The sequence below is a fragment of the Ictidomys tridecemlineatus genome, chromosome 8 (genome assembly GCF_052094955.1).
Source record: "Ictidomys tridecemlineatus isolate mIctTri1 chromosome 8, mIctTri1.hap1, whole genome shotgun sequence".
NCBI lineage: Eukaryota > Metazoa > Chordata > Mammalia > Rodentia > Sciuridae > Ictidomys > Ictidomys tridecemlineatus.
In genome coordinates this window covers 129,233,323-129,260,935 of record NC_135484.1, presented here as the reverse complement: position 1 = coordinate 129,260,935, position 27,613 = coordinate 129,233,323, and the positions used below count along the sequence as shown (strand labels likewise).

The 27,613-nt window shown below is 36.8% G+C and overlaps 1 long non-coding RNA gene across 1 annotated transcript; it reads right to left on the bottom strand.

The window, feature by feature from the left end:
- Positions 1-26,797, bottom strand: LOC144366306 (uncharacterized). Its single transcript, XR_013425328.1, has 2 exons — positions 24,483-26,797; positions 1-1,125 (listed from the first exon to the last, which is right to left on the bottom strand). It is a non-coding gene; the product is annotated as an uncharacterized LOC144366306 (long non-coding RNA).
- Between the last annotated feature and the right edge of the window lie 816 nt (positions 26,798-27,613).

The following is a 27,613-nucleotide window of genomic DNA, read 5'->3' as shown; positions in this document are numbered from 1 at the left end:
TTATTAATGTATATTTTATTAAAATTCTATTAAATCACAATGTGACATAGAGTTTTAAAATTTTATATAGCTAAAGATTTTTTAACAATGAATGATGGGCACCCTAAGCAAGTGTGTAGTTTTGACTGAAAGCTTTGCCATATTCTTTACATTTGTAGGGCTTCTCTCCAGTGTGAGTTCTACTGTGGCACATGAGGCCTACTTTACGACTGAAAGTTTTGTCACAATCTTTACATTTGTAGGGCTTCTCTCCAGTGTGTGTTCTGCTGTGGCAAATAAGGAGTGATTTTAGAATGAAAGCTTTGCCACATTCTTTACATTTTATAGGGCTTCTCCCCAGTGTGAGTTCTCCTGTGGTAAATAAGGCCTACTTTTTGACTGAAAGCTTTGCCACATTCTTTACATTTGTAGAGCTTCTCTCCAGTGTGTGTTCTGCTGTGGCAAATAAGGGGTGACTTTACACTGAAAGCTTTGCCACATTCTTTACATTTGTAGGGCTTCTCTCTAGTATGAGTTCTGCTGTGGCGAAGAAGGTGTGATTTTTGACTGAAAGCTTTGCTACAATCTTTACATTTGTAGGGCTTCTCTCCAGTGTAAGTTCTGCTGTTCCTAAAAAGGTCTGTTTTTGACCAAAAGCTTTGCTACATTCTTTACATTTGTAGGGCCTTTCTCCAGTATGAGTTCTCCTGTGGCCAATAAGGTGTGATTTTAGACTGAAAGTTTTGCCACATTCTTTACATTTGTAGGGCTTTTCTCCAGTGTGAGTTCTGCTGAGACGATTGAGGTGTGATTTTAGACTAAAAGCTTGGCCACATTCTTTACATTTGTAGGTCTTCTCTCCAGTGTGAGTTCTACTGTGGCGAATAAGGTCTGTTTTTAGTCTAAATGCTTTGCCACATTCTTTGCATTTGTAGGGCTTCTCTCCTGTGTGAATTCTCTGGTCGTGAACAAGGCCTGATTTTTTATATGATTTCTGGTGTTCACTCTCACTTGTAGTTTTCCATATTTTCTTTTGTTGTAAATAGTCAAGATCACAACTTTTATATTTCCCACTTATCACTTTGTGAAATATATGTTTTATGCCCTTTTCTGATGAATATTCTTGGGTATCATGAAGAGTCATGGCTGAAATAAACAAAAATAAAAAAACAATATCTATTAGACAGGGATAAATATATTTTGCATACATAACATGAAATTAAGATAAAATAAGTACATCAGGAGTAAGTCCAAATAATCATAAAGGAAAAAAAATATCAGTTTAATAAAAATGTATACACAGAATTACCTTGAGAATATTACCCCAATTCTTGTAGAGACCACAGTATCCAAGATGAGTACATCATTAAGAAAAGTAATATAATAAAGAGAAGGTAAGTATGTTACTTTTATCATCCATAGCCTTTTTTCCTCCATAAGATACTATTGTGTATTTAGGAGATATCTACCAGCTACCTTCACTCTCAGTAGAATAAGAAAAATGTAAAACATATACAAACATTTGTGGCTTTTACAAAGAGTGTCCAAAAACTGGTTTTGGTCTACCATGACATACAGACATGAAAATAACTAGTATATTTTAAGTGATAATACCACAAATATTCAACAAGGGTAAAAAGGCTATGGACTCTTAAAAAGAAATATGAACAAAAAATTACTAAGAAATATACACATATATGTCTATAGAATTTTCCATAAAAACATTTTAAAAGAGTATATGGCCTATGGCCATAATACTTGGATGAAGTCAACACATAACAATCAAGTATAATAAATTGATTTTTATATTTCTAAATTTGTGTGATATGATGATTTCTTTCATTGACAAATACACCTTTTTATTTCCTAAATATATCATGTATTTTATACTATATGTACAAGGTAAAATGACTAAATAGAATGAATTAATGCACAAAAGAGAATGAATTAACATAATCATTTTTTCATATAATTATCAGTTTTGTTTTTACAAGGTATTGTATTCCTTCTAATAGTATTTATAAAGAACATAGTACACTCACCATGTGGTTAAAAAATAACTCTTGAACCTCTTATGTGCAATAAAATAAAAAAAAATGAGACTTTGCTATAATACCAACCCTACACAAAACACCGTACCTGGTGAGAAAAATTTTACTCACTAAATTTCTGATTTCCAGACTTCCACATGTGAATCAAATGCTACTGCAACTTAATCTCTGCCTACCACATTTCACTTAATGCAAAGTCCTGAATATATTTCTTATAACATTTTAAAAGATAAAATATTTTTACAATTGAATAATAATAGTATATAAGTACAATAGTTTTACTCATTTGATCATTGATGGGCACATACATTGAGTTCCTAGCTTTATTATTATCTTTTTTTGAAGAGCACATAAGTTTATTGAGTGTAAGTTTTATGTGACATCTTAGGAAATGAAGTGGATATTTTTACATTAGCATTGATGAAGAGTGAAAAGCTGTGGCAAAATGTGGTAGAACAAGATGGCATGAGCTAAGGGGAATAACCTGGGAATTAGCAAGGCCTGTTCATTGAGGTGCCTCTTGACATTCCTCCATCTTCGGAAGTAAGATACAAGGAGGGTGTCTGTCACTCGAGAGTTTTATGACCTATGTCAGGGGAGAAGGTCAGATAATCTTTCCCACACCTGTCGTTCCTCAAATTTCTTTTTTTTTCCTCTTTTTTTTATTGTTGGTCGTTCAAAACATTACATAGTTCTTAATTCATCATATTTTACAGTTTGGTTCAAGTGGGTTATGAACTCCCAATTTTACCCCGTATACAGATTGCTGTATCACATCAGTTACCCTTCCATTGATTTATATATTGCCTTTCTAGTGTCTGATGTATTCTGCTGTCTGTCCTATTCTCTACTATCCCCCTCCCCTCCCCTCCCCTCCCCTTTTCTCTCTCTACCCCTCTACTGTAAATCATTTCTTCCACTTGTATTATCTTGTCTTACCCCTCCTTTCCTCTTATATGTAATTTTGTATAACCCTGAGGATCACCTTCCATTTCCATGCGATTTCCCTTCTCACTCCCTTTCCCTCCCACCTCACATCCCTGTTTAATGTTAATCTTCTTCTCGAGCTCTTCATCCCTACCCTGTCCTTGGTTATTCCCCTTATATCAAAAGAGTCATTTGGCATTTGTTTTTTAAAGATTGACTAGCTTCCCTTAGCATAATCTGCTCTAATGCCATGCATTTCCCTCCAAATTCTATGATTTTGTCATTTTTTAATGCAGAGTAATACTCCATTGTGTATAAATGCCACATTTTTTTTATCCATTCATCTATTGAAGGGCATCCAGGTTGGTTCCACAATCTTGCTATGGTGAATTGTGCTGCTATGAACATCGATGTAGCAGTGTCCCTGTAGCATACTCTTATGAGGTCTTTATGGAATAGACCGAGAAGGGGAATAGCTGGGTCAAATGGTGGTTCCATTCCCAGCTTTCCAAAAAAATCTCCATACTGCTTTCCAAATTGGCTGCACCAATTTGCAGTCCCACCAAAAATGAACAAATGTGCCCTTTTCCCCGCATCCTCTCCAGCACTTGTTGTTGTTTGACTTCCTAATGGCTGCCAATCTTACTGGAGTGCGATGGTATCTTAGGGTGGTTTTGATTTGCATTTCTCTGACTTCTAGCGATAGTGAGCATTTTTTCATGTACTTATTGATTGATTTTATGTCCTCCTCTGAGAAGTGTCTGTTCAGGTCCTTGGCCCATTTATTGATTGGGTTATTTGTTATCTTATTGTCTAATTTTTTGAGTTCTTTGTATACTCTGGATATTAGGGCTCTATCTGAAGTGTGTGGAGTAAAGATTTGTTCCCAGGATGTAGGCTCCCTATTTACCTCTCTTATTGTTTCTTTTGCTGAGAAAAAACTTTTTAGTTTGAGTAAGTCCATTTGTTGATTCTAGTTGTTAACTCTTGCACTATGGGTGTCCTATTGAGGAATTTGGAGCCCCACCCCACAGTATGTAGATCATAACCAACTTTTTCTTCTATCAGATGCTGTGTCTCTGATTTAATATCAAGCTCCTTGATCCATTTTGAGTTAACTTTTGTGCATGGTGAGAGATAGGGATTCAGATTCATTTTGATGCAAATGGATTTCCAGTTTTCTCAGCACCAATTGTTGAAGATGCTATCCTTCCTCCATTGCATGCTTTTAGCCCTTTTATCAAATATAAGATAGTTGTAGTTTTGTGGATTGGTTACTGTGTCCTCTATTCTGTTCCATTGGTCCATCCGCCTGTTTTGGTACCAGTACCATGCTGTTTTTGTTACTATTGCTCTGTAGTATAGTTTGAAGTCTGGTATCGCTATACCGCCTGATTCACACTTCCTGCTTAGCATTGTTTTTGCTATTCTGGGTCTTTTATTATTCCATATGAATTTCATGATTGTTTTATCTATTTCTATAAGAAATGCTGTTGGGATTTTGATTGGCATTGCATTGAACTTATAGAGAACTTTTGGTAATATCGCCATTTTGATGATGTTAGTTCTGCCTATCCATGAACAGGGTATATTTTTCCATCTTCTAAGGTCTTCTTCTATATGTCTCTTTAGGGTTCTGTAATTTTCATTGTATAAGTCTTTCACCTCTTTTGTTAGGTTGATTCCCAAGTATTTTTTTTAGGGGGGGGGGAATATTGTGAATGGAGTAGTTGTCCTCATTTCCGTTCCAGAGGATTTGTCGCTGATATACAGGAATGCATTTGATTTATGCATGGTGATCTTATATCCTGCCACTTTGCTGAATTCATTTATTAGCTCTAATAGTTTTTTTGTAGACCCTTTTGGGTCTGCTAGGTATAGAATCATATCATCTGCAAATAGTGATAATTTAAGTTCTTCTTTTCCTATTTTTATGCCTTTAATTTCTTTCTTCTGTCTAATTGCTCTGGCCAGTGTTTCGAGGACTATGTTGGATAGAAGTGGTGAGAGAGGCATCCCTGTCTTGTATCAGATCTTAGAGGCAATGCCTTCAATTTTTCTCCATTCAGAATGATGCTGGCCTGTGGCTTATTATAGATTGCTTTTACAATGTTGAGGTATGATCCAATTATCCCTAATTTTTCTAGAGTTTTGAACATAAAGGGATGCTGTACTTTGTCGAATGCTTTTTCTGCATCTGTTGAGATGATCATATGGTTCTTATTTTTAAGTCTATTGATGTGGTGAATAACATTTATTGATTTCTGTATATTGAACCAGCCTTGCATCCCAGGGATGAATCCTACTTGATCATGGTGTATAATTTTTTTGATATGTATTTGAATCCGATTCGCCAGAATTTTATTGAAGATTTTTGCGTCTAGGTTCATTAGAGATATTGGTCTGTAGTTTTCTTTCTTTGAAGTGTCTTTGTCTGGTTTAGGCATCAGGGTGATGTTGGCTTCGTAGAATGTATTTGGAAGTTCTCCCTCTTTTTTTATTTCCTGAAATAGCTTGAAAAGTATTGTGTTAGTTCCTCTTTAAAGGTTTTGTAAAACTTTTTTATACTATATGTACAAGGTAAAATGACTAAATAGAATGAATTAATGCACCAAAAAAAATGAATTTTTTCAATTGTTTCTTTTGTTTCGATTTCATTAATTTCAGCTCTGATTTTAATTATTTCCTGCCTTCTACTTCTTTTGCTGTTGTTTTGCTCTTCTTTTTCTAGGATTTTGAGATGAAGTATGAGATCATTTATTTGTTGGTTTTTTCTTTTTTTAAGGAATGAACTCCAAGCAATGAATTTTCCTCTTAGAACTGCTTTCAATGTGTCCCATAGATTCCAATGTGTTGTGTCTGTGTTTTCATTTAACTCTAAGAAGTTTTTAATTTCCTCCTTGGTGTCTTCTAAAACCCATTGATCATTCAGTAACCTATTGTTCATTCTCCAAGTGATGCTTGATTTTTCCTTTCTTCTTTTATCATTGATTTTCAGTTTCATTCCATTATGATCAGATAAGATGCATGGTATTATCTCTACTCCTTTATATTGTCTAAGAGTTGCCCTGTGACATAATATATGGTCTATTTTTGAGAAGGTTCCGTGTGCTGCTGAGAAAAAAAGTGTAACTACTTGATGTTGGGTGGTATAGTCTATATATGTCAATTAAGTCTAGGTTGTTAATTGTGTTATTGAGTTCTATAGTTTCCTTATTTAACTTTTGTTTGGAAGAGCTTTCCAGTGGTGAGAGAGGTGTGTTGAAGTCTCCCATGATTATTGTATGGTGGTCTATTAGACTCTTGAACTTGAGAAGAGTTTGCTTGATGAACATAGCTGCACCATTATTTGGGGCATATATATTTATGATTGTTATGTCTTGTTGGTGTATGGTTCCCTTGAGCAGTATGAAGTGTCCTTATTTATCCCTTTTGATTAAGTTTGGCTTGAAATCTATTTTATTAGATATGAGTATGGACACTCCTGCTTGTTTCCGCAGTCCATATGAGTGGTTTGATTTTTCCCAACCTTTCACCTTCAGTCTATGGATATCTTTTTCTATCAGATGCGTCTCCTGTAGGCAGCATATTGTTGGGTCTTGTTTTGTTATCCATTCTACTAGCCTGTGTCTCTTAATTGGTGAGTTTAAGCCATTAACATTTAGGGTTATTATTGAGATATGGTTTGTTCTTCCAGCCATATTTGTTTATTAAAGTTACTAAACCTGATTTGTTTTCCTCTTTGATTACTTTCCCCCCTTTACTGTCCTACCTCTCACTGTTGGTTTTCAATGTTATTTTCCATTTCCTCTTCCTGTAATGTTTTGCCAAGGATTTTTTGAAGAGATGGTTTTCTAGCTGCAAATTCTTTTACCTTTTGTTTATCATGGAAGGTTTTCATTTTATCTTCCATCCTGAAGCTTAATTTCACCGGATACACGATTCTTGGTTGGAACTCATTTTATTTCAGTGTTTGAAATATGTTATTCCAGGATCTTCTAGCTTTCAGAGTCTGTGTTGAGAGATCAGCTGTTATCCTGATTGGTTTACCCCTAAATGTAATCTGCTTCCTTTCTCTTGTAGCTTTTAAAATTCTCTCCTTATTCTGTATGTTGGACATTTTTATTATAATGTGTCTAGGTGTGGATCTCTTATGATTTTGCACATTCGGTGTCCTGTAGGCTTCTAGGATTTGGGATTCTGTTTCATTCTTCAAGTCTGGGAAGTTTTCTCGTATTATTTCACTGAATAGATTGTTTATTCCTTTGGTATGGAGCTCTGTGCCTTCCTGTATCCCAATGACTCTTAAGTTTGGTCTTTTAATATTGTCCCATAATTCTTGGATGTTCTGCTCATGGTTTCTTAGCAGACTTGCTGAGCTGTCTATGTTCTTTTCAAGTTGAAATACCTTGTCTTCATTGTCTGATTTTCTATCTTCTAAGTGATCTACTCTGCTGGTAGTATTCTCAATTGAGTTTTTAAGTTGGTTTATTGCTTCCTGCATTTCTAAGATTTCTATTTGTTTGTTTTTTATTACCTCTATCTCCCTGTGAAATTGATCTTTTACTTCCTGGATTTGTTTATGTAGTTCATTGTCAATGTGATCTTTCATTCTCTGATTTTGCTGTCTCATGTCTTCCTTGAGACTCCAGATCATCTGAAGCATGTATATCCTGAACTCTTTATCTGACATTCCATCCGTTGCAGCTATTACCTCTTCTAAAGTTGAGTTGACCTGCATTGCTTGTGGTCCTTTCTTTCCTTGTCTTTTCATACTGCTCGCATTTCTTTCTGCTTGGTAAAACTGTTGTGTTTTTGAAATTTATCCCCTATTTATTTATATTGCTCTTGTATAGGTGGGAAGTCTCCCTTGCAGAGCGGGTAGTGGCTTTGCTCCTCCTCTAATTAGGGTGGTCTGTCTACCACGCTTGTCGGTCGCAGGTCTGTGCCCCCCCCCCGCAGGCGTGGGTCTGCCCCGCCTGCGGGTGCGGGTGGCGGCTCTACTCTGCCCCCACTCCAATTGTGGTGACGTATCTACCACACCCTGGGGTCATTGGTCCTGATCCGGATGTGGGCGGTGGCTCTGCTCGGTCCCCACTCCAATTGGTGTGACGTTTCTACCATGCTGGCAGGCCTCTAGGCCAGTGGGTCACAGTTCTGCACAGCCCTCACTTCCAATGGGGGTACCTGACTACCTCTCCAACGGGTTGCTGAGCCCCCTCCGAACCCGGGCGGTGGCCCTGCTCCACCCCCACTCCAACCAGTGTGACGTGACTGCCTCAGTGCTACGTGTCCACCACGCTGGCAGGCTACCGGGCCTGTCTTGCCAGTGGGTCGCAGGTCTGCCTACCCTGCAGGCTCAGACAGCAGCTCTGCAGAGCCCCTACTCCAAATGAGGTTACTTGGCTACAGCGCTGTGGGGTCGCTGGTCCTATTCTAGGCGTGGGCGGCTACTCTCTTTGGCCCCAGCTGCAGTTGGAGTGTCATGATACCCCACCGGCGGGTCACTTGGCCTGCTCTGGGTGCAGGCGGCAGCTCCACTCTGCCCCCCCGGCCCCCACAGCACTCAGCAGGACCCTGACCGAGAAGCAGTCACCGCAGGTTCCCCAGCCCTGGGCCAAAGCAGCTTCGGTAGCCAGAACCCCGCCTCTCCGATCCCGACGCACTATCTGCTGGGAGCTGGCTCCAAGGAGCAACCCCAAACGGGTTCCCCAGCCCCAGGCCAAAACTGTTCCGGGAGTCAGAACCCAGTCGCCTCAAGCTCAGCGCACGCTCCACTTGGAGCTTGCCTCCACCGGCAGTCTCCGCAGTTTCCCCAGCCCTGGGCCAAGTTAGCCCCGGGAACCAGAATCCGGCCGCTCAGAGCCCGGTGCACACCTTGCCAGGAACAAGCCCCCAGGAGCTCTACAGGTTCTCCAGTCCCTAGCCTGAGCAAAAAATCTGTCTGCGAGATGCAGGCAAATACCAGCCTGAAATCACCTGTTCCGTAGCTGAATGAGCTGAAATCAGTAGAAAACGGGGATGATTACGTCATCTCTCCGAGATGGCGGCTGCTGACCTCCTCCGTGGTCAGACCGGTGTCTGCAACCGAACTGGACTGCTTCTCTCCTCTGTCTCAAAGCCGGAACTCAGCACTTAGCACGGCCATTGTACAACTGGCGGGAGCCCCCCGAATCCGTATCGCTGCACCCCCACTCCGGCACCTCGCCGCTTCCCAGCACATGCCGCAGACTCCAGCCGCGGGGCGATCGACAATCAGGCTATGCGACCCTCCATGCGGAGAAATTGAGCTCCCACAGCCGAACCTTGCACGATTGAAATCCGTCCACTAGATTCTGGAGCACCTCAATTTCACTGGAAATTCCCAACAAGATAGCCTTCAGCCATTTCACCTCGTCTTTCTCCCGCTCAGTGACACGGCACACTGGGGTGATGCACTCCCTTCGCCCCCTAGCTTTAAACTGAAAACAATATGTGCACTAAACACAAAAACAGAGATATCTCTTCAATTTTCTGATTTAATTGTTCATGGATACATATTTAGCACTGGCATTTCTGGATCTTTAGGTCATCCAACTTTTAATTCTTCATGTGTAGTGCTTGAGATTAACCCCCCAAATTCTATATCACTGAACTACAACACAAGTCTTTTTAAAATTGTTTGAGTCATGCTGTTTCTAAATTTCTATGACTTCCCTAAAACATGAAGTACTTTTGCATGGCCTCCCAATTAGCAAATATTACAAGGATGTAGCACTGTTCTTGCCTATCTTTATTTATTTAAAAGTTTTTTTATACTTTTTTCCCATAATGGGCTATATAATCTATGGTTAGCTCCTTTAATGAACAAATAAAAATAATACAGCAAATATAAACAAAGAGAAGCATGGCTTAATCCAAGTGACAAAAAAGAAAAAAAAACATAAAGAACTGAAAACTAGGATATTGGCAGTTATGAATTACTCAAAGAAGACTAAATAATGGGGCTGGGGATGTGGCTCAAGAGGTAGCGCGCTCGCCTGGCATGTGCGGAGCACTGGGTTTGATCCTCAGCACCATATAAAATAAAATAAAGATGTTGTGTCCACCAAAAACTAAAAAAAAAAAAAATTTAAAAAGAACACTAAATAACTATTTAAAGAAAGTTTAGACAGTGAAATTGAGACCAAAAATATTGATATAAATAAGCACAAATTGTGTATGTGAATAATTCTTTAGGAAAAAATGAGAGGAGCATTCCTAGTGTGCAAAGTTGAAATTATACCAATATGGGAGAGGCTTACCAAGCAGAACCAAGTTTAAGACAAGTCTAAGCAACTTGTGAAATAGTGTAAAAATTAAAAACCTAAAGGATATATAAAGAGAAGTGGGATATATATATATATATATATATGGAAAGAATCTAAGCATGCCACAATAAAAAGCAATGATCCAGAAATTAAATCATTAATCAAAATAGAAAATAATAAGAAATATAGAAAACAACTTACAAAGTATAAATATAATGAATTTTTCACTTCAAAATATTTATGATTATCAATGCAATATTGCAAAACACAAAACAAAAGAAAAAAAATTACTAACAGAATTGAATCTAAAGAAAGAAACTGCCAAGTCAGTTCCAGCAGAGAGCATGGAAAGAAACCAAGCATGATCCGCTCCTAGAGGCCCTATTTGTTTAAAGGTGGATAATGCCCTCCCTTTACATCTCATCCTTTTGCACAATTTTGAATCAATAAGACACAGTTTTAAATCATGAAATTTCTCATAATCCTTTTGGACAAGCTTTTGTTGAGTGAGCAAATTGTATCCTAATACTTGTCTTTTAAAACAGAAACAAAGATCTAGCCTCTCTCATATTAGTATGCATTAAATATTGTTTTATTTACAGTTAATGTACTCAATATACAACATAAAGTTAAATACTCAAAATTGGTCATATTCAGTGAATAGACATTTTATTCACAAACATCCATTGCCAAAAAAATTAGGTAATATATAAGACTCCACCTGACCCAGCATGACATGATCCTATGCCTTTGATCACATGGGGAAAAGCATAGAGTGCTACACTTATGCCAACATCTCCTGTTTGGACTCTAGCTTGATGTATGAAATATAGCAATTATAAATATGCATCAGGGACTTCACAAGCTGATTCCTAAGTTTCATTTAACCCTGGAAAAGAAGAGTCCCTCCAAACAAGAGAATAATCATTCTCCTCAAAAGAGGAGAAACGTTAAAAGATGAACCCAACATACTATAATTTCAGTTACTTGGGGTGATATAAAACCATTAACAACCTCAGCTCAACAGGTGTTGACTAAAATGAGGTTAGAATGTGCTCTAGATAACTTTCTTACTGCTTTGATTGGTAAACCCACACAAATCTCTGTAAATGCTTTGGTCTTAGTAACAATGTTGCTCTGTTTTTGTACACCAGCTGTGGGAAATTCAGTACTGTCAGATCCTGGACTTCTACAACCCATTACAATATCTTGACTCACTTGGATGAAATTGTTACATACCTGCAAAAACATCTCATGGTATTCATTGTTGTCTTAGCAGAATAACTGGGTCCTTACCATCCACATAGTATTTAATAGGTCACCATCCTACACAATTTATTTATAAAATGTCTATTCCTCTTGATAAAAACTCTGATGATTCAGTGAATCTTCTCTCTAAGGCAGAATTTGTTGCTTTGACATTCTCCTTAATGGGTTTTCCTGGATTAGCTCAACGGGCTTACGAAACTACTATGAAACTCGCCTATGCTACCATAAAAAATATTAGTCATGCCTCCATGGCTGTTTAAATGCTTCATGAAGAACAAAAACATTGTCAAGCCATACTTGACAATCATGCTGCAATTGATTGTCTGTTATTGCTACATCATAAAAGATATCAGAAGTTTAATAAAATGTTCCTTCAATTTAAGTGATAATAGTAGTTTTATTTAAAAAGAGTTTGATTAACTTAAATATATCATTAGTAAGGTCCAACAAGATGATTGATGTTTAGACTTGTTGGAATGACTAACTTCATGTTTACTCAATTTCATCTGGGTCAAAAAATATTCATAGGTGAATGTTTACTGATTTTGGCACTTGCTGTTGTTTATGCCTGCCCAAATTTGCCTTCACCAGCATTAAGGAGATAAGTAATATTATTTATTCAAAAGGCCTTAAAAAGGAGGTGGGGCTGTAGGTATTCTTACCTTGGAAATAGACAGGGTGATGGTAACTGGCACCCTGAGTCCCACAATGGTAATGCCCAGCAGTTTCTCCCTGAAGCTATTAAGACAAATATACAAGTGCACTATCTAGTTTCTGTGGTAATGACCTTAGGGTGAAGGGGCTCTATGTTTGTATTAACTGTACCATATCTTGGTTAGCTAGCACTTGGGGTTAAAATAAGGCTGGGTTACAATGTATGAATGGTAACAGAAGCTATGTGATTTTGGGGTATACTATATGCAGCCAAGAAGAGGAGTGGCCAGTTTTTTCTTTTTTTCTTTTCAATGTGTGTGTGTGTGTCTCTCTCTTCTGTTTGCTTCTTTACAGGTTTCCTCACAAGAAGATTTGTAAGAGACCATGCTGGCCCTTACAACAAAAGGTAAGTTTTGGTGGTTAATATGAATAAACTGGGACATCAGTAAAGAAGAAAACAGAGGACTACAAAGAATTTGAAAATGTAATAAATATAGGGCAGTATGTGTTCAATGATTACAATAAAAAGAAATAAACATAAGCTTCTGAAACTTTTTTCTGCTGAATAACTACTCTGTCAACATTTTTTAGTTTGGTTTTCTCCATTTGAACATCTCAACTGTGCCCCCTGCTCTGTCTAGGCTACAATAGTTTACATCACTAAATTATGTTAGGTACTATTATCTAAAGTGAAGGATGTATAACACACCAAGAAAGAGAGAGATTAAAGAATAAAATAATATATATTAAAGAGTAAAATATCTGTACGAAAAATGCCCTTTTTCTTTGAAACACAAATCTGAAACTCATTCTTACAGAGAAGTTCCCAGAAGATATAACAGAAGTAAATTAAGTAATAATTAGTAATTAAAATATTTAAAAGGAAATTAAATTTACCCAGGAAGGCAAAGTGTCTATAGTTCTCTAATATCACATCTTTATATAAGTTTTTCTGAGCAGGTCAAAGGCATTCCCATTCCTCTTCAGTAAAATCAATGGCTATATCCCTGAATGTTAACAGTACCTGAAATAAGAATAGGTAAATAAATAAACACATTGACCACATGAACATTTGCACAGTCTGCAATGTCATTGAAGTTGAAATGAGAGTTAGTAGACTATCATGTAGGTGGTGTTTTGGAACACAAAGATACCATTATCTACTTCTGCAGAAAAAGTGATTTAAGTTCAAAGAAGCATATATACTCCACATTTATGAAACACAATATAAAACTCAGGCATTACCACAAAAATATATATTTTATAATTTTTATATCATGATCTAAATTATACATACTGTTCATATAAGAAAATTATGGTAATTAAGAAAGGGAATCCTCAAATTCTAATTGTACAACCACTAATCAGAGATTTACTAAAGTGTAAAATCTTATTTGTTATTTCTCTGATAAAGCTGGCTGTTCTTAATATGCAGTGAGATCTCTAATAATTTCAATACCAATGGTATAAGAAAAATTTTGAAATGTAACAAGGTAGACAGACCACTTAATGGAAATATTTAATAGTGAATTTAAGTTCAAACATTTTATGGTATTTGTGTATGTTATTAATATACAAAATAGCAACAACAATCCTCTTTGGATTTTCCTTTTTATAATTTTAACAGTTTTTCATATACAAAATATGTGAATATATATATATATATATATATAAACTTTGATTGATGTATATATTGTATGATGTTTATAATAGAATATACATATAGCTCTTCAAACAAATATAATTTTTTTAATATATTTTATTGGTTCTTTCAAGTTCTACCTGATAGTAAAATCAATTTTTATGGTATGAAGCAAGCATGGAATATATCTTATCCTAATTAAAATTCTGTGGTTGTTGATGGCTATGATGGTAGGATTCACTCAGATATATATATATATATATATATATATATATATATATATATATATATATACATATATATATATATATATCCTTAATATTTTTATCCCCTTCTCTTTTATTTATTTATTTAATCATTATTTATTTATTCATTTATTATTTTTTTTTACCATTGTGCAATCTACTGATCTTCTTTTCTTACCCTTCTTCATTTTATGAACTTTAGATTTTACATATCAGCAATAACTTTCAACCTTTGGTTTTAAAGAAATAGTTTGCTTTTTTTAGCATAAAATCTCCAGATTCATCCATTTCCTAGCAAATACCATAAAGTAGTTCTTTTTATGGCTGATTAATAGTTTATTGTATACATAAGCAACAGTTTTTTATCCTGTCATCATTGAATGAATCCATTCATTATTGAATGGTTGATTTTATAGCTTAGCTATTGTGAATTGTGTTGCTATAAACATTAATGTGGGTGTGTCAATGTAGTATGCTGATTTTATATCCTTCAGGTATATACAGTGCAGTCAAAAAACTGAGTTAAATTGTAGTGTCATTACTTTAACACTTACTGTACAGGTTATTATCTTTCACTTATACCTTCATACAGCTGCAATAATTGGAATTCATGAGGTTGAAAATAAAACATACAGAAAAAAATTAGTAAGCCATAAAATGATTAAGAATTTATTATCAAGTCATCCATCCCAATGAAAAGTAAATTTTATAAACTAAAAGTAAAGAAAATATTAAGCAAAAGAGAAAAATTAGAAGCTATTGAAGATGAACATAACACAGAGAGAGTTACCAATATCAATGTTGGTGCTTTTAAAAAGCAAATGGGCCGGGTCAAGTGATGGACAACTGTAGTTCCAGTGACTGAGGAGGATAAGGAAAAAGGATCATAAATTCTAAGACAATATTATATATAATATTGTCTTATATATATTGTATTGAGCAACTTATTGAGGCACTTAGCAACTCAGCAAGACTCTGTAATCTAAATAAACTATATTTTTTTAAAAAAGACTGAGGATGTGGCTTCATCTTAAGCACCCCTGGGTTCAATCTTCAGTACAAATTTTCAAAAAAAGCAGATACAATTTAAAAAGCACTAGCAAATTTGAAAATTCAACAAATAAAAATTATGTCAATTATATAATACATATGCAAATATATGCATATATAATTATTTCTCACTTGATGAAAATACACTCTGAAAAATATATCCAAAGAATATTCTACAATTTTTCAATTCTCTGAGTGTAATGACAAGAATCTAGATGGTATAGACTAGTACATGGCTAAGATATTTGCTATATCCACTGTTGTACATAAAATCTACTGCTGACCAAAATACCATGATGCCACATGATTGATGTTATGAAGTTAAATCAATCAGGGTAGACCTCATAATAAAATAATTGGTGGAATTACAGAAAACAACAACAACAATAAAACTCTTGGTAAGTCTCTTGTTATATAGGCAGTGATACATAATGAAGATTACAGTGCAGGGAAGACGAAAAATGGCTTTCATTCCAAAGAAAGATGCTAGGATATTGGGAAAACAGTGTGATAATAAAATGCTATTTTATCCCTCCACTCATAAAACATAACAACTTATTTTGACACATTAAATGCTGAATATGTTATTAATAAATAATACTGAAATATATAAAAAAGTACAAAGCTCAAAAGTTTACATACAAAAGATAGGGTGCATATGGTGTTTCACACCTGAAATATCTTCTATTCTGGAGTCTAAGGCATGAAATTCAAAATTTAAGGCCAACTGAAGAAATTGAGCAAACCCCATCTGGAAATAAAATTTAAAAGAGAGCTGAGGATATGCTCAGCAATAGGACACTTTAGTTAAATCCCTAATATCACAAAAGAAAAAAAAATAGTTTTTTGTTTTCAAAATTATACAATATAATATGTTTAAACTTATGAATTATAAAATATTAACATACAAAATCTATTCATCAAATTATTACATTAAAAGGTGCAAAAGTGACAAGGTAAAAAAAAACTAATTTCCTCACATATAATCAAACACTTATAAGAAGAAAGAAAAAATAAAACATTGCAAAAGAAAAGCAAAATAAATTCTTGAAGAGCCACTTTAAAAAGGATATATCTAAGTGTTCAATAATCATTAAAACTCAAAATCTTTAGAAATTAGGTAACATTGAATAAAATCACATCATATAGATGAATTAAATAGTATTGATGAATATGTGGAATAAATGCATTCACAAAAGAGGAAAATAAAAATTTAAGCTTTTATTATCCACTTGTAGAAACTGTTTTGTAATCAAACAACTCTCTCATATATAAGAGCAAATGAATTAGTGATCATTACCTGACACTAATACATGTTATAATATTACAATAGTGTAGTAATTTTAAGATAAAGAAATCATAATACAGGGTAATTCATATGTATGCAAATATCATTTTATTGTTAAGTCTTGTAAGTATATAAATCAAAACATATCAATAAAAGTATTTAATGTGAATGAATGCTACAATCCAACCTCAAAGTAGATGTTAGAACAAGAGACACATATCACAAGTAGGGACATGTGTGCAGAATGTGTGTAACACTGGAATTATACACAAGCATTCACCAAACAGCAGATATAAAGAAAGATAATTTTTAAAAAGATAAAATAAAAATAAAAGCAGAATACAAACCTCCCTCCATTTATGGATACACCAAATAAATATATACTCCTGTATTGAGTCCTTCTTAAAACTGTAAAGGAATTATAGGCACACACGTTGGAAAACTGAAAAAAAAATCTACCAAGAGAGGAGTAGAATGCAATTGAGCATCATCCTGATTTGAGCAATATGCCATATTACTAGAACAAAATGCCCAAATCCAGTGTTAATAGGAATAAAGACTGATTTGGGTTTGAAATACAGCATATTTAACTCTAAATTTCCTATAGTCTAGCACAGTGTTTTCTTCTTCCATATCCATAATTGAAATACTACTTACTCTTTCACTTTTTGAGAGTAGCCATTCTAGCAGCTGTGCTCAAGCTGCAGAAGATCTTATAGTTGGCTGGTGCACTAAAATTCTGATGCAAGCTTTTTAGATTCCAGGTTTGAATGCTAATTTATCTGTACACACAGAGGAAGGAATAAGATGTATATGAGTATCAACTCCAGGAGGAAAAAAAATTTAAGTGGTTTTCTAAGGCCATGCAAGATCCATGAGCTTTTTTCCATTAGACCAGAGTGGAAGAGGTGTTAAATCTTAAGGGAACCCCTTAATCCCTTAGAGGGATTTGCCAACATTCTCTAAAAATGCAAAGAGCTGTTGCTGACAGTTGAATGTTTATCTAGACAGTACCAAATAATTAACAGGGAAAAACAGATCAGCACTGAAATCCAAAGTGGCAGTTTAGCACTTCCTGAGCTCTCACACCCAGCTCACTTCAGTAATAACACCAGACCTAACAAATTCTTTCTGTAAGTAATTTGTCCCGATATTAACTTTTTACATTCAATGGACTACATCTGAAACCTCAAAGCATTGAAAGCACTGGCAACTGTGCAGGTGCAAATCTCCCTAGATCAAAAAGGAGTGGTTTCACATTGGTGTGCAAACATTGTAATGAGTTAAAATCTCTAATATTAGTGAAGAAAAATTATTAGAATCACAGATCCCTCTTTATTTCTAAAATAGGTGTACATCAATTTTTTTCCAGTGAGCATAAGGCACCCTGGAATCTAAAAAGCTTGCATCAGAATTTTAGTGCACCAGCCAACTATAAGATTTTCTGCAGCTTGAGAGCAGCCGTTAGAATGGCTACTCTGAAAAAGTGGAATAGTAAGTAGTACTCCAATTATATGAATATGGAAGAAAGAAACACTGTGATAGACTATAAAATTAGTGAAGACATTTAAAAAAATGGAAGTTGAGAGTTCTCTCAATTATTTCTTTGACAAACTAAACCCTCTACATTTATACTGCTCTTGAACAAGAAAAGCCCCAAGTACTGGTCTGGGCTTACAAGAGGCATTAGATGTGCCAGCTGTGGGATCCTCATATTACATAGTTCTAAAACACAGTTTCAGGAAAACACTAGAGTATGGAATGAGAATGCTCTCATATAAATTCCACAAAAGGAAATCAGAGCATAAAAACACTCTGAAAGGTGGTCTGCCCTTGGAGACACAAAGAAAGAATAGAAACACATGATTTTGCCAAGATCAAGGGATTCTTCTTTACTTTTCCATCATGTAAAATCCTCATAAACAATAACAACAACAATAATTTTGCTTTTGATTTTTTTTCTATGGTACTGGAGATTTGAAACAGGAGCATGTTAATTCTGGGCTACATACCCGGCCATGTTTTAAAATTTTGAGACAGGTTTTTCTAATTGTCTAAGTTATGGATGTTTACCTTGAAATTGCAATCTTACTGGCTTAGTCACTTGAGTCTCTATAATTAATATGCATGTATCATTGTACCCAGAGAGAGAAAAAAAATACTTTAAAAGTCTCATCCAGTTTTGTTATAACAATTGAAAATACCGTGTTCATTTGAAATATAATATGGGTAAAGTAACTGATAATACTGCAAAACAGTAACTGATAATACTGGGAAAGGGGGAAGTGGTCATTGAAAAGGAAGTGTATCAAGAAGCTAGGAATTAAACGAGAGACTCTGTGTCTAATAGAGTAAAATTCAGGCTTTAATCTTCATCATGTGGAATTAGTCCCCAATTTCCTTAATAAGACACCTATAACACAAGAATTAAAATAGAAAATTAATAAATTGGATGGAATCAAACTTTTGTTTATTCTCAGAAAAAGAAACAATCTGTGAGGTGAAGAGAGAGCCTACATCCTAGGATGAATTTTTTACCCCTCATACATTAGATAGAGCACTAATCTCTAGGGTACATAAAGAACTCAAAAAGCTAAGCAAATAATAATAATAATAACAACAACAACAACAACAACCCAATCAAGAAGTGGGCCAAGGATCTTTACAGAGAATTCCTAGAAGAGAATATACAATCAATCAACATTTTTTCTATATATCTGATGATTATGGTGCTCCCTTTACAGGGCCAAGCATAGTTCTGGTTCAGTTTCTAAGGAAGGGAGACACAAGCAAGAAGTATTCTCAACTCTCCTTTATAAATTATCAAATACAACTTTCTAGGTCATTTTCTAAACATAGCTGGACTTGGGAAATATAGGCTTGGAGCAGAGAACATTTTTTATTAGAAACACTGTGTAAAAGAAAGACTATATATATATATATATTTGCATCACATTGAACCATAGAGAAATGGAACCTAGAATTCAGAAAAGAAAGATCCAAACTTTTATACTTGGGAATGTGGATGACATGGATGCCTAAAGTGAAAAGGTTATTACAAGCTTTTGAAAGAAAATTCATGTGAGTAGCAGATAATGGCTAACCAATTAGAATCTGCACAGTGTCTCCCAGGGGCTTTGTCAGCTGTGCACCACAGAACATACAGGTATTCATAGCCCCATGGAGAGCATTATTCATCTGTGCCCTCTAAAATTATTCCCATAGTAGAGATGAAAAAACATGGGTACCTGGATACTAAATGGCAATTCAGCAGCCAACAGAAAACTACCCAGAGACAGAACTGTAGAAATTTCTTCAAAGACCATCAATGTATTGTTAGCTCCTGACACAGGGATGTCAATCTGGGGAAATATTATTTTCTCTCCATTTTGAAGAGAGTACATTGAGAATACATTTCAGGGCAACATAAATACTTTTTTTTATGTTAAGAAACTTTTCAGAAACAGAGCTCACAAGACAGATTTCTTAGAAGGGTAAATGCCTGGAGATTACAAAATGAAAAAAAAAAAAAAAACACATCAGTGGCCCTAAATGACTCAGTAAGGAAATAAATCTAAAAGGCTTATTAGAAAATGAAAAGAAAAAAAAGTAACTATTTCTAAAAATAAATATGTTCATTAGTTGCCATCTCCACAACATATCATTAAGTACACAACAAATTATGTATGAATATTTCTAGGATTGGCCAAATTGTATTCCATATGATTTTATATTAAACCCCAAAATCCAGAAATAGAACTCATGATTCACTGCCAAAAATATTACAGAAAAAAATTTTTTTTAAGGAGTGGATGTTTAGTGAATATGTCATTGAAGAATTTTATTACCATATGATTTTAAAGAAATTTATTCATTTTCCTGCAGCCATAGTGTAGATCAATTTCTTATTTAATTTTCTCATAGTAACTAACAAAGATAAGCCCTAGAATCAACTTTAAATAACCTACCCTTACAATCATACAAGAAACTTATAATAAATGATGAGTAAAAAAAGTCAATTTAAAAAAATAATTTAAACCTTTTTCTTTTTCTTGAAATAAATTTCTAGCTGCATTTTTGGATCATTTTCTCATCTTTTAAGCCAAAAAGATATAAAGGACAGAAGTTTGAACTGCAAATTTATACATGAGATATGTTTATTAACTATAAAAATTAAAAATCTTTAGAAATTTAATAAATACAAAATAAAAACCCATCATGGGAAAAATTAAGTAATATTGATGAACATTTAAAACAAATTAATAATCATTAACTCAAAAGGAGTTTAAGTTAGTATCTATTTGTGGAAACTATTTGGATATTGAATATAAATGATACTCCCCATCACAGAGATTTACTGAAATTAGAGCATATGTGATCATGATAACATATAAGTATGCAATGATACTCACCCAAACACTTGAAGCCCAAGTGCATGGCACAATACAATATACATCTTGGAAGAGATAAATAATAATTTGTAGAAAAAATGGTCACTAGGGCCAGTCTCATTTCATAATATATCCAGTTTAAAAAAGAGCAAGACGAGAAGTGTGGCTCCCAGGTCACCACCCCAGAGAACAGCTCCTCCCCAGGATGATGGACATGCATCCCGGAGGATGGATGATAACAGCAACCAGAGCTCCCTAGCAGATGCCTCCCGCATCCCACAGGGGAACAGCAGCGACCCCAGCCCAGCCCCAGAGCCCAACCCCAGACGCCCAGCTATGGTGGTGCAGAGGCCCCAGGGACTAGGCGCAGCTGACGGAAGGAGCACCCTGGGGCCGAAGCCGCTTCTGATGAGCAGAACTCAGTCTTGGATGGAAGCTTGAGGAGCAGTTCAGAGAAAGTAGGCTGGCAGCGCAGATGTCCACAATCTCTCAGGACTTGGAAGGAGTGCCACCCTCTAAACAGATGAAGCTGGAGCCTCTCACCAGAACTCGAAAGATACATAGATGCCGAGCTAGCTCCTCCGGCTCACCTTAGAAAGCACTGTGAGGGCCATTCCTCTTGGGCATGAACAGGACTCCTAACGTTTCAAGTTTACCAAGTGCGAATCCAAGAAAACCCAGAACGGCGAACTTCTCAGACACTGAAGAACTCTGGGGTGAAGCGAAACACCCGAACCCCGAAGCGGCTGTCCTGGAGGCAGGCTGACCCCTCAGGAGCGTCCACACTGTCTTGGAAGCCAAGGTCACATTGGTGTTGCTGCTGTTTCCCCCCCACTTCTCTATTTATCGATATCATCTATTGGAGGGTGGTACCCATCAGGAATTCGCTTTTCTGTCAGGGGGGGGCTTTTCACTGTTCTACCAATTCCTTCCACTTTCTTTTTTTGTGCCTTGTGCCCTTGAGGTGACCTCTGGCATTTCCTGGTTGTTTTGCATCTCCCTTTACAAAGTGCGCTCTCAGTCCAGATGAGGCAGTGGCCACCACCTTCCTCGCCCTGCTCCTTCCAGCCCAGGACTGCTGTGGAGTGGGCAGGCTGGAGCTGCAGGACAGTAGACACTCCTCAGCTGGCCCAGTTTTGGAAAGGGGGACTTGGGCCCCCTCTGAGCCCTGGGTGGGGTTGGCACCAGCCTCCAGGACTCCAGGAATTATAGGTGCCAGGGCCCAGTCCTCAAGGGCTGGCCTCCTCGGGTCCAGGCCATGACCTTACCTCCTCAGGGCCTTGGGGGCTGGGTATTTCCAAGTTCCCAGCAGCCCAGATGGACATGCAAAGCCCTTATATTTTTTTGGCACTTCCACCCTCTTGCCCCTACTGTCACCACCACCTCTGTCACTGCTTCCTCCTGGACCTCCGAAGATCAAGTGGCTTCTCTGGCTGACTGCGTGTTTGTCTCCTTAAGAGGATAGCAGGGCCAGGAGGTGGAAGCAGGCAGCGGGAGCAGCTGGTGCTGAACTTTCTCATGGGATGTTGCTTGGATTTCAAATCCATAGAAACCTGCTGCCCTCTGACCAGCCCCCACCCCCATCCTTGGCCTTCCCCAGCCCCCAGAGGCAAGATTGCAATCAGAGGAAACCCACTCACTTCTGCAAAATGTTCTGACTCCCAGAGCCGACAGTTGGATGGAATCTCATTCCCAGGACATTTATGCCACCAGGGATCAGGCCTTGATGGTTGGGCCTTAAAGGTCAGAATCAAGGCACCAAGGAATTGGAAAGATTTGCACACCCTTCAGAAAGGAGCTACTGAATTCCCCTCCTTGTGACCGGCCTGCACTGGGACGGTCCTCTCAAAGCAGAGATGCCCCCTTGGATGAACTGCCTAGCTATTGAGTTTTGAGGCCTGGTTTGCTCTTAATTAACATACGGACTCCTCAGACCATAAACCTTTTTCTCAGCTTTTTTTACTGCACTGGAGTTCTGACTCCCTTTGAGTTGTGTGTTACTAGGAGGTGGGAGGGGGACTTCGGGTTTTGTTGGGGGTTTTTGTTTTTATTTGTGTTTGGGTTAATTGGTCTATATTCAGGTACCACTTTGACATGTGGATCTTTCTCCTGACCACATGGGAAGTGTCTGCCAGGTTCCATTTTCTAAGAGTTTCTGAGGGTGAAGCTCCTATTGTTTTTTGTTGTTGTTTTTGTTTCTTTAAGGGAGCGTATACATTTCCTGCACTTCAAGAAGAATCAAAATGTTCCTGAATTTCAAATACCTCATGCAAAATGTCTCCTGAAATAAGGGAAGGAAAAAAAAAAAAGAAACCACTTTGAAAAATCTTAATGTTGAAGTGAGCAATGCCGAAAGGTTCTGTTTAAAAAAAAAAAATCCTTGTACTTATCACTTTTGCCCCTCAGGTGGTCAGTTCTGCTGAGAACTGTGTTCTGTGCCTCAGCGTGGAAGTGGACCCCAGGCGCCACCTCTCAACATACCTTAAGGTGGTTTTACTTTCAGATTCTGTAGAGTTAGGGTAACATTTTTTCTTTGCACAAAGCTCCATTTTGATGAAAGATGAATCTGGATATTTATTTCTGTTTTGGCAAACCGGAGAGGTTACAACCCAGACAGCTGAAGGAGACTCCAACAGCATTCATGGAGACAGGAAGGTAGCCAGGCCTCCTGTGCTCACGTGGCCTCTCTGGACAGGCGAGGGGACCCGGCCCGGTGGAGGATGAAGATGTCCACGGTACCAAGGTTGTCATTAGTTTTTCTCTGAAGTGCCTGAAGGTAGGAATGGGCCAGCAGTTGGGACTAGCTGGGCCCTGCCAAGGCCACACCAGGCAGAGCGCCAGCAGCCCTGCACTCCACGCTGGCTGGAAAGGCCTTCCCTGTGGCATGGTTAGACTGCAGAAACCCAATGTGCTTCCTTCCCTGAGTCAGTCTGCTCCTCGGAGCTGCTGCTCCCCACCCACCCTGCACCCCTCGCCCTCGTCCCCACCATGGAATCTAAGACCTTTTAGCCGGCGGAGCCAGGGGTGGGGGATCCTAAGCGATTGCCTTCCATGGACATCAAGCCCAGTGGCCTAATGGGCTCCCAGGGCAAACTTAACTCCCCCACAAAACTTGAAGGTGGGGGAGCTGCGGCTACACATTCCACAAAGTGCTGGCACTTACACCCATAACCCGGAAGGCTGATGACAGATTCATGACCTCCCATCATCAAAAGGTGTCATGGTTTGGAATGTTCACGATGGCCAAGGACCTGGTTAGAGGTATAAAGAGTTTTTTTCACCATTACCTAATTTTCCTCCCTCTTAAATGATTTTCTTCTTTGGTGTGTGGTACAGCAGTATAATTTTTCACTTATTTATTCCATCAGTAGATGGTTTGTACAATGTACAATGGTTCCATTTCAGAAAGTAAAAAAAAAAAAAAAATTCAACAAAAAAGAAAGAAGCTGAAAACACCATACAATAATGAAACAACATGCCCAGGTTTTCAACTGCTGATGTAAGCCTCACTAGACTAGTAAGAGGGAGGTGAAGGCTAAGGCTAAGGTCTCTCTGCTATAGAGAGACCCTCTGGCCACAAGACTCTGGAGAGGACCAGGAGGAGTCCCTAGCCACGACTGCCAGTTTCCACCATTGCCACTCCTGTCAGAATTAAGCCACCTTCCTCCGCAGTCTCAAGATAACAAGGCACACTTACCATTTCCTGGCTTTCAGGGTTCTCAGTGGTCTCCCTGTGGTTTGTTTTCAGCTTATCCATAGCACAGAAACCTGGGCTCCGGATCCAGGACAGAAAGCCTAAAAAAGATTGAAAAAATGGCTGGCTCCTGAGGCGAAGGGAACGGAAGTTCATGGAAGCCCGCCCCCTCATCACCAGCTGTGAACAGATTAGACAGTTCTCGCCTAAGAGACTGTTTGGCCAAGGCTTCAGGCACTGCCTCCAACCTGAGCCAAGTGGGCAGCGAATCAGTCTAAATGACAGGCTGCTCCATTGTCAAGGTTAAAAGACCACAAGCCAGGGTCTGGGGACATGGCTCAAGCAGTAGCGCACTCGCCTGGCATTCTTGAGGCCCGGGTTTGATCCTCACCACAACCTACAGCTGCATCTGTTGTTTTTTTTTTTGTTTGTTTTTTAATTTTTTTAAAAAAGACTACAAATCAGGGCTGAGGATATAGCTTAGTCAGTAGAGTGCTTGTTTTGCTTATATAAGGCCATGGATTCAATACCTTGCACTACACACATACACTCCCGCCAAAAAAAAAAAAATGAATTAAGTAAAGGATTTGGGGGATTAAGGTTATGGTTCAGTGATAGAGTGCTTCCCTAGCATGCGTGAGGTACTGGGTTGAACACCCAGCACCATATTAAAAAGCCAACCAACAAACAAACTACTGATGGTATTGTGTCCATCTACAACAAAAACTATTCAAGAAACAATAAAGACTGTGTATTGGACTTGTGCACCCTGACTACAGAACCCATAAACACTTTTTATAAATAATATTTACATATATGTCTTCAGAGAGTGTATAAAATTCTCCTGTGATGGCTTTTCAAGTAGCTTATATTACAGGTATGTTTCACAACCATGAAAACCCCCACACCTCACTTATTATTATTATTTGATGGCCTGTTAATTGCATTAAATGCCTCTGTATGGGGTTATTTTAAGACAAAGTTTTCTTCCAATAATAGTACCTAACCCAGAGAGAATTGCACTAACACTTATAACTGATTATAAGGTTAAAGCAATTTGTGAATAAATATGTATATATTTTATTTATTAAAATGATATCACAATTACTTTGATATTTTTTAACTTTTCTGTTCTTTGTCTCATAAAAAAAAACAGTTTGAGCTTTAAACTCATTAACAATGTCCTTATATCCCTTCCCCCCCAAAAAAGTGACTCACAGGTATAATTCAAATTATTGAGACTCATAAATTTTGGATCCTTTATTTTAACTAGTGAAGTCTAAAAATTTTCTTTTTATTTTCATCTTTAAATGAAGCCCACTTTTTATACCTTTCTTGTTGTGTAACTGACCTTTAATATTCTGCAAATTTTACCCCCGATTCTGATCACTTTGGACTACTGATGTTTTGATGGAGGGGATCTCAAAGTGGTCATGCACAAGGTAGGAAATGGATACAGTAAAATATAAGACTAGTGATTGCTGAGTATGTAGATTTTGCTATACAAAATAAGTATTGGTGGACGATATGGGGGTAGGGAGAAAAAGAGCAATGAAAAAAAGAAGAAAAACTTGAACAGTAGAGGGGTTCAGATGCTACAAGTCTACAATGATAGCGTGAATATAGAGGGTAGTGTTCTTGGAAGCAGCAATAAAATTTGAGGGGAAAGAAAAATGTAATTTTTTGCACAGTTCCCAAGTGAGAGAGCCAGGTGAATGGGTTCTGTGTTCAACTCTTCCCACCTAGGAGTGAAATTTATAGTTCATAGGGTATGTCTCAGTAAGTAGCAAAACACCATTTCTATGTACCTTTACACTTTTTCATGGCTACAAGCTGACTTTCACAATTCCAGTCACATTAAATCTTTGTACTTGTTATTAATTAATTAATTACATTATTTATTTTTTATTAATTCACTTTTTCTTTAGTTGTCATTTTTCTTACATTACTCCTGATTACATAATTGCATAAATATTCTGAATGTTGACTTTTTGTTAAATATTGTTTTATGTGTTTATTCATACATTTACTTTTCATTGAAATGTTTTTCGTTAGCCAAGCCTGATTTATATTAGACTTCAATCTTTGTTTATCAAGACTAGATAAAATCACATTATTCCAAATAACTCAAGGATTTATCATCTTGGCAGAACCCTAATCACCCACTAAAGTTGACGGTCAACTAAAACCTGTGTCAAAACTCCTTTTTTTTTTCTTATACACACCTTAATAAAGAATTCCTCTCTCACTTTTATAAGTTGGAGAGCAGACTAACTTTCCAAAGCAGCAGTTAATAACCTGGATGTGTTTTCCAACTAGCTCACTATTACTTTTAAATTATTTACATCCTTGACACTAAGAGTGTCACTGATTATTTTTTTTTATTTTTGCAAGCTCTCTCTCTCTCTCTCTCATATTACAAATTGAAATCAGATATGTTTTTTTGCTAAGAAACACTCTTGGTCTTTAATAAAATTTTCTATAAAGAAAAAGGATTTTGTTGATTTTCTTACAGCCTCACTAAATTGCTGAGGCTGGCTGACTTTAATGTTTTAGAATATAATGTTATAGAAGTGAGCATTATATATATAATGTTGGATGATATGGGGATAGGGAGAAAAAGAGCAATGAAAAAAAAAGAAGAAAAACTTGAACAGTAGACAGGTTCAGATGCTACAAGTCTACAATGATAGTGTGAATATATATATATATATATATATATATATATATATATACACACACACACACAATTGTGTGTGTGTGTGTGTGTATGTATCATTGAATACTCACCAGGGGAACATACAAAATAACAGTAAAGCAAAAGTGAATGAAAAAAATGGAATGAATGAATGAATGAGTGAATAAATAAATAAATAAATAAATAAATAAATAAATAAATAAATAAAATAGATGAAAAAGTACAAAGATTTTATGTGACTGGAATTTTCAAATGTTGATTGTGGCCACACAAATTTGTAAAGCTACTTGGAAATGGTTTTATACTACTTACTTAAACATACTTTGTGAATTATCAATTCCACTCCAAGGTGGGAAGAAATAAACACATAATCCATTCATCTGACTCTTTCTTTTGGGGACTGTGACAGAGTTACCTTCTTCTTTTGCTTCTACCT